The sequence below is a fragment of the Ceratotherium simum genome, chromosome 11 (genome assembly GCF_057802395.1).
Source record: "Ceratotherium simum simum isolate JZ-2026a chromosome 11, ASM5780239v1, whole genome shotgun sequence".
NCBI lineage: Eukaryota > Metazoa > Chordata > Mammalia > Perissodactyla > Rhinocerotidae > Ceratotherium > Ceratotherium simum.
The window spans coordinates 15,456,151-15,467,957 of NC_141910.1; positions in this window are offsets into that span (position 1 = coordinate 15,456,151).

The following is an 11,807-nucleotide window of genomic DNA, read 5'->3' on the forward strand; positions in this document are numbered from 1 at the left end:
TATCAACTCCCTCCCCCAACCGCCAGCCTACTCCTCTCCCCACTCCCTTCGTCCCCAGGGAAGCGCAGCCTCCGCGCTCCAGCTCTTTCAGCGGGATCAATAGCCAAAGTGCTCCAGGAAGGCGACCCCGGCGAGACCGAACAGAAAACAGGAGGTTGGCCTTGCTTGGGCGCTTGGCGGGTGGGGGGCTGGAGGCGGGGCTCATGCTCCAGTTCTCAGGTTCATACCTCCACCTCCACTCCTAACACCGACCGCAGGACCCTCTCGGCGCCCCTGGGAGAGCAAGGCCAAGAATGTGGTAAATAAGCCTGAGAGAGTGAGGCAAGGGCCTCCGACTCGCACTCGCCGGAGAAGAGAAAATAGACGTGCAGACAGACAGCCGGCTCCAGGAGCCGAGAGGGTCGAGTGAGGCCGAGACTGTGGTAGGCAGCAAACGTCTGGATCCCTGCGGATCTGAGGCCTTCACCCAGGGGACCGAACCCTCAGACAGGGATAGAAGGTGGGCATTTCCTTTCGCGCCCCTCCCCCGAGCTCCCCCCCACGCCTCCCCGCCTTCGCTGCGCTGCGGAGTGGCGAAGGGTAGAGGTGAGCGCGGCTGGAAGCCAGGCCGGGCTGTGGAGCTCAGCAATGGGGGTCCCTGGGCGTAGCGCTCAGCCCTCCAATATGTCCGGGTCCCCAGCACTTTCTGATGAGCCCGCGCTCGCCCAAGTCTAGCTTCTTTGACAGCACCAGGAGATGCCAGGCCCGAATTTCCCTTCCTTGGATTCAGACAGGAGCTTGGAGGAAAGATTGAGAGACCCCAGAGAAGACGTGTGTGCAAACGTGTGTGTGCGCGTGGGAGGTCCAGTCACCCCTCCCCGAAAGCGATATCACCGCAAACTTTGCTTCCCTTTTCTGGCCCTCATGCTAGGGTGAGGAGGGTGCTTCGGTCTGTCCGAGGGTCTGAGAGTGTCTGTGGGGGCAGGGGCTGTGGATATGCCGGGTTTAGGTGGCTGTGGCATGGCTGACTATGTTGCTGGTGCAGCCACCATGACTTCGGTGAGCGTATAATCGGGGTATATGAGTGTGCGTGTGTGTCAGTGCCTTAGTGTGTGTCCAGTGTGCATGTGAGCGGTTGAGTGTGTGTATTTGTCCAATCTCAAATGTCCCCAGCCGAAGGCGAGGTGAGCGGGGGCGCACCAATTATTTAATTGGGTGACCAACGGCTCCTCCGCACAGGGTTTGGGACTGGGGGAAAAAGGGAGGGTAAAGGGGGCATGGGAGGAAGACCGCTAACTGCTAACTGAAAGGAGGGAAGGAAGGAAGGAAAAAAACTCGGCCACAGAGTAATTTGGGAGGGGAGTGGCAGGATTGAGCCCAGGGTGTGGCGCAGAGTGTGCAGAGGGAGAGCAGCGTGTGCCAGCTGCGAGTGGTGAGAGTTCTCGGCGCCCGGGGCGCTAGGAGAAAGGGGGTTTATAGTTACAGGAGGGCCCTGGGGAGTGTGACCCAGCGGGACCGAGCTCGGCTGAAAGAACCCATGTCGCATGTGCACCGTGAGCCCTGCACTTGGTCCCTCCGAGCCTGGCCTCTGGAGGGGCTGCCGAACTCTTCAGTGACTCCCATATGGACTAGGGCGCCCTCCACCCCAGCCCAGTAGGACACTGGTAGCCTGATCCAGCCCGTCATCTTTGCTCCGCACATCAGTCTTTCTCCTCTCTGGCTCTCTCAAGTTTAATTTTTATTATTCAAATAAGACGCGTCTAGCAGAGAAAAATTTAGCAGAAAGCAAACGCTCGGCACGAACCTTCCTGCCACATGCGAGGCCCGGGTTTCCGTTCAAAGAAAAATGGAAGAGCACCTGCTGAAACCAGCCAGGTTTTGTTTTCACCCCTTTAAATTTTCATTTCACGAATGACTCCTTCTGTGCCAGTAGCTCAGGTCTCGGTCCGACGTCCTCTTCTGAAGTCGGTGGATGGGCTTCTGGGCGCGCGCACACTCCCGGGTGAGCCCGGCCGTTTTGCCAAGAGAGACCGGTGGCCTCGGGCAGCGGCCTGCGGAGTCAGGACCCGGGAAGTTGGGGCCGCCTCCCCTTCCCTGGCTGCAGGAGGAGCCGGGCAGGGAGCACACGAGGGGGCTGCAGGCCAGCCCCGGGTTAACTCTTCGGAGTTCCCCGTCTTCTTTCTTCCGCACCCTTTATTGCCTCGCATTCTCTTGGCGCTACGGGATTTGGCGTCCCGCACAAGTCCCGGCTCTCTCTTCTCCGCAGGCCTGGGAAGTGGGACTGAGTGAGGAACTCAGGGCTCCTGCGTGCTGAGGCGGAGAGTGCGTGCAGTGAGTGTGTGTGTTTGGGGTGGAGGGCGCTGGATCTCCTCTCCAAGCCTGGGCTCTGGCCCAGCTGAGTGATCTTGAATCCCAGCTCTTCAACCCAGGCGGCCTCCAGCCCCTCAGTTCCTCCCGGGGCACACTGCCAGGGCGGCCCAGTTCCCGGCCCAGGAGGCGGGTCGTGCAGAGCCACTGGGCTCCCATCCAAGTCCTTCCCTCGCGGGAGTCTGCGTCCTGCTAGAATACCTCCTACGTGTGCTGGATTAGGAAGGCTGGGAGCGCCTGTACCCAGGTATCGCCACTTGGCAGGGATGTGCGGGGTTGGCTTTGCTAAATGTGCGTGTGTGTATGCGCTCCCTCGCATAGTTGGGACGCTGTTTGACTCTGGGGGGCCCTCCAGCTCACAGTCAGCTGGTCGCAGATCTCCAGGCGTCCTGAGTCCGCCTGGCACGAATTCACTAGGATCCAGGATTACTCACCCGCTTCGGTGGGGAGGACTGGTAGGGACCTGGAGAATGTCCTCTGCCTCTCGAACCCCTCCCTTTTTGTAAAGCAATTCAGGAACCTAGTATGAGGGATGTGTGTGTATGTGTGTGTGTGTGTGGGGGGAATCCCAGCTGATAGGCTGCAGGGCAATGGCCTAAACTGCTTTCTCAGTGTCTCTGAACCCGCCAGGGCTCCAATGTAGACAAACCCCAGGTGCTGATCCAGCTTTTCATGGATTCCATGGGGCTGCTGTCCAAGGCCCAGCTCCAGTCTCCTTCCAGGCCTCCGCCCATCCCAGGGAATTAGTGGATTTCAGCTTTGCAAGATGAGCAAGTCTGGGTACAGCGAGCTGCTGTGTTCTGGGCTGGAGTTGGGCCATGCTCTGTCATAAGGAGTTCTCTGGCCCCACGGTGGTCCAAGTCCTCCACTCACAGCAGGAGGAGTGAGGAGAGGGCTGGTCGTCGGGAATGGCACCACCAACCCTAGCTCCCCTCAGATGCTCCTTAGAACTAGGTCTCCAGAGGGATTCTCCAAGGATTGGCTTGAGTTGGGGAAAGAGGCTGTCCTCCCTCCGGACTTGGCTTGCTCAGCACCATCCACCACCCTCCAATTCCTGCTGCTTTTTTTGGGTGTTGGCCTGATCTAGCCTTTCTCCAGGGACCCACCAGTCCCTCTCCACCCATCTTCTCCATGCCTTTTGGCAACTCAGCGGGTGGGACTGACTTCCTGAGCCTCAGTGCTTCTGAGAGTTGGATCCTTACTGCCTGTGGGTAAATAGCCCCCTTCCCAATGCCTGGCAGCAGGCCCTCTAGGATTGGAAATGTGCCTCCTGTCCTGGGTTGTAAAGGAGCCAAGGTGTGTATTCGGCTGGGTGGGAGTCGGAGCCTGGGTTCCGCCAGGTGCTAATTGTACCTCACGGTCAAGCCCTCTAGTCTTCCACTGCCAGTGGTCCTGCTGCTCTGGTGGGAGCCTTTAGCATCCTCTTCTTGTGCTCAGAACCTGGAACTTGGGAGGGGAGGCTCGGTCCTGTGTCTGGCTGTTATTCCTTCTTCCGTATCCCTAGAGTGCTCTGGCAGGCACACCAGCCTAGCTCTCCAGGCCTGGACCCCAGGCCCCAGCTCAGCCCCACTCCTTCTGGTGCCTCTTCCCTTTGCTGAGGCTAGGGCCAGGCCACTCTCCCAGGCTGCTGGTGGGTCTGGGTTGAGCTTCCAGCCACTTCAGGCGCCTTCCCTGGCTGGCTTCTGCTTCTTCCTTCTCCTCCCCCTTGGCCTCTCTCTCTCTACCACCCTACTGTGCATCTCCTCAGGGCATTCTTGGGGGCCTGGAGGCTCAGGAGGTCTGGGTTCCTCAGCTCTGACTCACTCCCTTTCTGTCTGGGCTCCCGTCCACCTTTTCTTCTTGCTGGTTTCGGGACCCCACCAAAAGGTCCCTGGGAGATTCTGTATGGCACTCACCCAGCTCCCAGCCACCACTGCTGGAATAGGGGGTTCCCCGGCAGCTGAAGTGTGCCACGGGCTTGGAGTGAACAGGGAAGGACACTCCTTCCAGACTCAGCTGGGAAGCACAAGACCCAGCTGGCAAAAACAATCCATGCATCCCTTCCTTCCCTGACCCCCCCTGTGCCCCACTCCTACGTGCCTGGGACCCAGACCTCTGCACTGGCACATTACGGAGGGACCCACTATCCCACCCCTTGGTAGGGAGGGATTGACATTTTAAAAGGAGATAGGATGCTGTTGGAGTTTTGTTTTGTTTTGTTTTTTTACAATGAGCATTATTATTTTTGTAAAACACAATAAAATGTATTTATTTCTGAGAAGAGCAGCGGTGCTGGAACACAAGGAGGGCAGCTCTACTGGTGAGATGGCAGGAGAGGTGCTGGGCAGAGGGAGGCTCCTCAAATGCCAGTGGTTAGCCCCTCCTAGATGCCTGCAGGCTGTCACTGCAGTCACTGCCTCATTTCAGGCAGCACAAGATGGCCTGTCTGTGATTGATGCCAGTGTTGAACTCTGAGGATTCTGCAGGGAACAGGACCCTTGGGGCCCTAGGTGTGCCCACTATAGGGGTGGAGGTCCCCTTTGGGGAGAGCAGGGAACCCCAGTCCATTGGCTGGGCTGGGTTGGCCTGGTGAAGGGTGAGATGGGGGAGGCACTGGCCACTGCACCACCTGTCCTGCTACTGGCATTTTCCCTCTCCGGCCATGGCCCACGAGCACCCGGTTACCTCCAGTTCACCTTGTGCACTCTGGGCTGCAGGACAAGGCTACCTGTCCTTGAATGGACGATGATGAATCTTTTCCCCCACCCCCACCTTGTCCAGTTTGGGGTCCTGGAGTGTGAGCCAGGACTCCCAAAGCTGCCTCCTAGGTGCAGCCTTGGTCCCCCAAGACAACATCCCCCTGCTTTGCTTTGTCCTTTCCTCCACTTGGGCTGTTGGAGCTCTAGGGTTGTCAAGATGTGCTGCCAGTGCCAGGTCTGGTGTAACTCACCGGTGCCTTTCCTGAGCCTGAGTCCCTGGCCCTATTAGAGAGGGCTGCCCAGGGGAGGCTGTCGGTCTAGGCCAGTCTGTAAAGAGGGCCACCCTGGAGTGACTGTCGCTGGCAGGTCTGATGAGATCCTCCAGGTACCTACCACCCAGTGAGTACCAGCTCCTGCCTTGACTCTGGCCTTGGACCAGGGCCAAGAAGGCTTAAGCGAGGAGGCAAAGGAGTTCTCAACACCTCCCTCGTAGTAAATCACCTGGAGAACTTAGAAAAAATTACTAGTGCTGGGCTGCAGACCAAACGGCTTCAAACTGGGTTCCCAGTGGGCTCATATTTAAAAGGCTTCCAGGTGAAGCCCGGTCGGGAACCCCTGAATTGGGCCAAGAGTCGGGGAAGCAGGCATTGCCAGATGAAAGGCAGGAGCAAAGGTCTGGAGGTGGTCAGTAACTGGTGATTCAGGGAACGGAGAAGTGGTTGTTTTGTCTAGGACTTGGGGTGGGGTGTGGTGGGGTGGAGGAGGGGGAGGGGGAAAGCCTGTAGTGGTGGGGTCTGGAAGGTGGGGGCAGTTTGGGGGTAGCGGGATCAGAGAGAGTGAACAGGCCTGGCCTGTACCCAACCAGACCCAACCCACAGGTGTCCAACTTGATCCAAGAAGCTTCCCCACCCATAGGACTCAGGATTCTCCTTGGGAGACACCACCCGAGGGCCAGGGAGGAGGCAGCTGGCCAAGCAGGAACGGGGCTGGAGTCAGCAGCCAGTGTGGGAATGGGTGTCCCCAGGTTCTAGGATGAGGGTTTGGGGACTCCCGATCTGGTGATCTTCTTTTCCCATCTGCTTTCCTGCAGACATTCGCCCCAAAGCGTTCTCAGCTTCCTGCTCCTCTTCCCAGGTAGTTCTCTGTGAATCTTCCTTCCTCCCCCAACTCAGATGATTTTGCCACCTTGCCCTTCTCCATTTGCCTCCTTTCTCCTTCTGGTTCTCCGTCTTTCCTCCTTCCTCTGGGCCATCCCTTCCCTTCGCTGTCCTTCCCATCCAGCCCCTTGGACCTCAGCAGTTTCCCTCCACCCCTCTCCCCATCCTTCCTCCGTTCTTCTCCCCTCGCTCACATCCTCATTTCCCCTCTTCTCACCAGCCCTCTCCCCGCTGGGGCAGGATTGCCCTCTTTACTAGTCTTTCTTCGGAAATTATCATCCCGTGCAGATGCGGAGTTTAAACCAACGAAGAGAAGCCTGAGACCTGAGAGAATCTTCTAAAAAATGTCCTGCTTTCTTAACAAACAAAATCCGTTCACTCCTACCACATTCTGATTTTATCTGGATCCTCCCCTAGATGGATCAACATTTGATTTGTTTTCTAGCAAGGGATACATGGCTAAGTGCCCAAAACTGTGCTAGACTCATACTATCATGAAATAGTCATGACAACCCATAGGGTGGGACTAGGTTGCCCCATTCTGCAGAGGAGGAAACTGAGACCAGGGTCACACAGCTGGTTTGTGTGGATTCAAAACCAGGCGCCAGATCCTGCAGTCCTACCAAGGCAAAAATCTCTTCCCTCTCTCTCACTTCCCTCTGAGAACTGGGCTCTCTCCCAAACTTGGTGGGCTCCGCCATTGGTGGCTCTAGCACAGCAACTGGGGTGGGGGCTTTCAGATTGAGGGACACGGTGCCCTTGCAGGGAGCTGTAGCCTCTGCGGAGACTAAAAGAAACCTGGAATTGGAGGACGCAGACTATCGAAGAGCAGAATCTGGGTTTTCTGTAGCTGGGCAGTGGCCTCACCTTCCAGAACTATATATGTATTGTTTTGCTTTTGTTGTTTAGGTAATGGTTTTATCAAGATATAATTTACATATAAGACAGTTCACACATTTACAGTGTACAGTTCAATGGTTTTTAATATTTTCACAGATATACTAAAATATATAGTACATGCATAGATATGCAGTGCAACCATCACCACAGTAAATTTTAGAGCATTTTCATCACCTCAAAAAGAAACCTGTACCCTTTAGCTCTCACCCCCAACTTCCTGTCCCCCTTCAGCCGGAATCAACCACCAATCTACTTTCTTTTTCTATAGATTTGCCTATTCTGAGTATTTCATGTAAATGGAATCGTGTAATATGTGGCCTTTGTGTCTAGCTTCTTTTACTTAGCATAATGTTTCAAGATTCATTCATGTGGTAGCGTGTCTGTACTTCACTCCTTTTTATGGACTAATGACATTCCATTGTATGGTTATACCACATTTGTTTATCCATTCATTATTGATAGACATTTGCATTGTTTCTAGCTTAACTGTGTGAGTGTCAGTGCGCCCATCGCTCAGGGGTCCCTCCTGGCAGCTCAGCCAGAAGAGGGAGGAAGTTTTCTGGGAGCAGCTGGAGTAGCCCGCTGAGGCTCAAGGAAGGGCCATCCACTGGCTGTATGTCCCTGGCTAATCAGTCACCTTCCAGCTAATCAGTCACCTTCCAGAAGCCTCCTTTCCACTCCTGTCCAATGAGGAGGGGACGGCTGAATTGGGAGGCTTGTAGGAATTACAGGCTCTGGAGTAAAGATTCAGAGCCTTGACTCTCTGCTAGGTTGGGTTAGAATCCTGGCTCCACTGCTAAGTAGTTGCTAATAGGTTGCTTAACCTCTCTGTGACTCAGTGTCAGCACCCATTAAGTGGAGATAATATTAGTACCTAATTCCTAGAGTTGTTATAAGGAGTAAGTTAGTCCGTGTTGTGCACTTTGTCTAGTACCCAGCACTTGGTGAGTGTTGGAGGAAAGAAAATTTAAGCTTTTATCGTTTAAGGCTTGTAACCAGAGCGCACAGGCAGCACTAGCTGGTGCCCTTCATCCTCCCACGTGGATGAAGGAACGACGAGGTTAGCTGCGCCCAAGGGGACAGGGGAAGGTTGTCTGGCCTGTGGATTGCGAGCCCGGATTCCGGGCCCTCAAGCCCAGCGGGCCTCGCCTCGGTGGAGTCGGGGTGGGCCTGCGGGAGAAACACGACTCGCCACTAAATCTGCGGGGCAGCAAATCTCCCGCTGGTCTCGCCCAACCTCGCCTTTCTCAAAAGACATTGAGCTCAGAGAAGACCTGAGCGATGAGGCCCCGACTTGAACCCTGCCTGCAGTCGTCCAACTCAGGGCCCTGGAGCGGACACCACCGAACTTCTCGCGCTTATATCTCGTGCCTTTTCCCAAGCCAGGTTCTTCCCTTCCCAGTCGGGGACCTCCAGCTGCCTGGTAGCTTTTCCTGAGGTCCAGGGAAGAACGACTCAGGGATGTGCAAGGAAGGAACAACCACACGAGCCCAAGAAGGATCCGAGTCGGGCGGCCTGGAGGCAGGGGGACTGCCCCGAGGGCAGTGTCCTGGGCCCCCACCCTTCCCTAGGCATTTCCCACGAGGTGCGCCAGGAAAGAGCAGGATCGGCTCCCTGGACGACCTTTGGGGAGCAACTTGGATTCCAGCACCGGTGGCTTTCATATCCTTTGAAACCTTTTGAATTTGTGGGGTGTCACAATTCAAAGGAATCTAGTAAAACAACTTTTTTTTTTTTTGGGTGAGGAAAACTGGCCCTGAGCTAACTCCTGTTGCCAATCTTCCTCTTTTTGTTAAGGAAGATTGACCCTGAGCTAACATCTGTGCCCATCCTCCCCTATTTTGTATGTGGGATGCCGCCACAGCATGGCCCGACGAGCGGCGCGCAGGTTGGCGCCTGGGATTTGAACCCGCGAACCCCGGGGCCGCTTAAGCGGAGAGCGCCAACTCAACCACTATGCCACCGGGCCGGCCCCAAGTAAAACAACTTTTTAAACGTTGTTAGAATAGTTTTCAAAAGGCATTTTGTTTCTCTGCTTCCATGGAGGGCAGCTGCTCATCTTTCCTTCCGGGACTTTGTGCCGTGGAGGCCTCGCCCACCACAGCACTGCACATTCGATGTCACCAACCACCCTCCTCCCAAGTCCCCAGGGTGCTGGGAACCGAGAGTCTTGGGCCCTGTTGCCCCAAGAAGTGATCATTTTCGATCAGTGTCACCCGCAGGCAGGGTCCAGGCTGAGCTCGGCGAAGGGAAGCCAAGGAAGTGCACGTCTGGCACCCCTTCTACGGTCACCCTGGCTCTGGGGACTCTCCTACCTCATTGGTGAGGCTTCCTTGCTCTCTGGGTCAGGTGGGTCCAGATAATAGTACCCAAAGCCTCTCCACTCCGTGGCTTGGTGCCGCCGTGCAGAAGAGGGGGTTACCCAAGGATGAGGGTACAGTGAGCCTGGAGGAATTCTCCACCTCCTGATTCTGGCAAAGGAGTTCTGAAATGGAGGGGCGAGGAGCTGCCTGGCAGCCTGTGTTGGGTGACTGTTGCGCCTCTGTCGGAATGGCAGGAATGCCCTGATCACTAGCCAAGGCCGGCTCGAGGTCACCACTTAGGGAGCCTGTCCCCTTACCCCGAGATGTCACTAGGAATTTTTATCTACTGGGAACGGTTCTCTAGGGGCTGCTGCACCCTTTTTGGAATAGCCTTCCTTCAACAAATATTTATTGAGCTACTGCTATATGCTGGACAGGGTGCCAGGTAGTGGGGGACAGTTATGAACCAAACAGACCTAAATCCCACGGTGGTGGAGCCTACACGCTGGAGACAGTTAACCTTCCCTTGGGCAATCAGACCTGAGGTGGGGTCAAGGCAGGGGACCTCTGAGGTTGATCCTGCGGGGCCACTCCACCTGGTGGTTCAGAGACCCCCACGCCAGCTGGTGACTAAACGCAGACTGGTTCTCTTGGCTAGAAAACCACATCTGAAAACAGCTCCCCTTAAAAAGGTGCTTTTCCGCAGCCTCAGAGGTCTTGTAATAAAGGAAGGGCCAAGAAGGGGAACACGTTGCCTCGGTCTTCAGTTGCCTGACGAAACAAAACAAACCTACAAACAAAAATCCCAAACAAACAAGCAGACCCATGCCTTAGGGGTATGGGTGGGGGAGCTTTTGTTTATAAGTGCATATGGTGTGCACTAATTTCATTAACTTTTAAACAGTTTTAAAAACCTGTTTTTACAAAAGGAAAATATTCGAGTGAGGAAAAGAAATTCTAAACAGCACAAAGGATCATAAAATGAAAAGTGGGTGTCTCTTCTCCAGACCCTCAGCCCCATCCCTAGACGCCCCAAGTTCTTGCCCCACCTCAGACGTATATCTACACCCTCCTCCCTTAAAAATAGGAATGAAGTCACGCGGTCCTCTGTTCTCCGTCGTGCGTTTTCCGTCTTCGCCCGCGCCTGGCGCTCCCTCTTGACAGCCAACTCTGGCTTACCCTTTCTGCGCCCTCACGGCTCTCCAACTTCGAGTGAAGGTGCCGGCTTCCCCACAGCGTCGCCGGCTTAGTATGTTACCCAAGATTTTGATCTTTGTGGGTCTGATAGTTTCTTAAAGAAACGAATTAAACTAAGGGGAAACAAGGCAAAGCTACAGAAGGAAAGAATGTTTGCAACACGAGACTGTTTGGGTCCGAGGGCGTGTGAGCGCGGGTTGGGGCGATGCGAAGCGGTCCCAGCCTGCGCACCAGATCGCACCGCACTCGGAGGCCGGGAGCCCTCGCCGCCCTTCAAAGCGCGGCGAGCCGAGAGGGGCAGCGGGGCGGCGGGGTCAGCGGGAATTAGCGCGCCGGGGCCGGGCCGAGGGATCGCTGCGGGGCGAGAGTTCGGGACGGGATTAGCGGGTTCAAAAGCAGGTCAGGGAGAGCTAAACAAGGCGACGAGGTCCGCGCGAGGTCAAGGTCCTCGGTAGAGGCAGGCTACTGGCCGGGCGCGGGAACGGCGGCGGGGGGATTGCGACCACGGGGAGGCTGGACCGGGAAGCCCGAGTTCGGAGCCCGTGGAGGGGCTGGGCAGGCTCTCCAGGGAAGGCCGTGTCCTTTGGCGGCCGCGGGACTAGGACACCGCCGATTCTGGGCCTCGGCCACGGGGAATGGGGGCGGGAGGGCGGCGAGGTGAGCCCAGAGACGAGTCCGAGGCAATTTCAACGAATATAAAGAGCAAATGTATCCGAGCTCCCGAGGCGCGCGTGTGTATCTGCCGAACACGGTGTACCTACTTTTAAAAAACATTTTAATCCCATTTCCTTTTCGTCATTTTTAACAAACATTTTTGGTTTCTTTTTGCTTTCTGGCAAAGTAGAACGTCTCTTAGGCAAATAGTTCAACAATGCATCGAACTGTGCAAAGGAATTTCTTGCCGAGAGCTGGTCTCGCTCCCTTCCTGCGGCAGACATCTGCGGCCTCCACTACGGAACAGTCGCGGAGGGTCACACCATTTGTGTAAAAATAATTACGGCCCACCCTCCGCACTTCTGTGGGACCTGTGGTGTATGGAGGGAGAGCTGGAAGGACAGCTGAGCAAGACGGCTCTTCCCCGAAGAAAGTGAGTTGGGGGAGTGTGTGTGATTATGTGAGCCCTGACCGGATGTTTTTTAGGAGAATAAGAATGTATTCACACATTACTTGAGTTCATTCTCTCTCTGCTGAATACTCCCATGGAGAACAAACTTTTGGGGAGACTG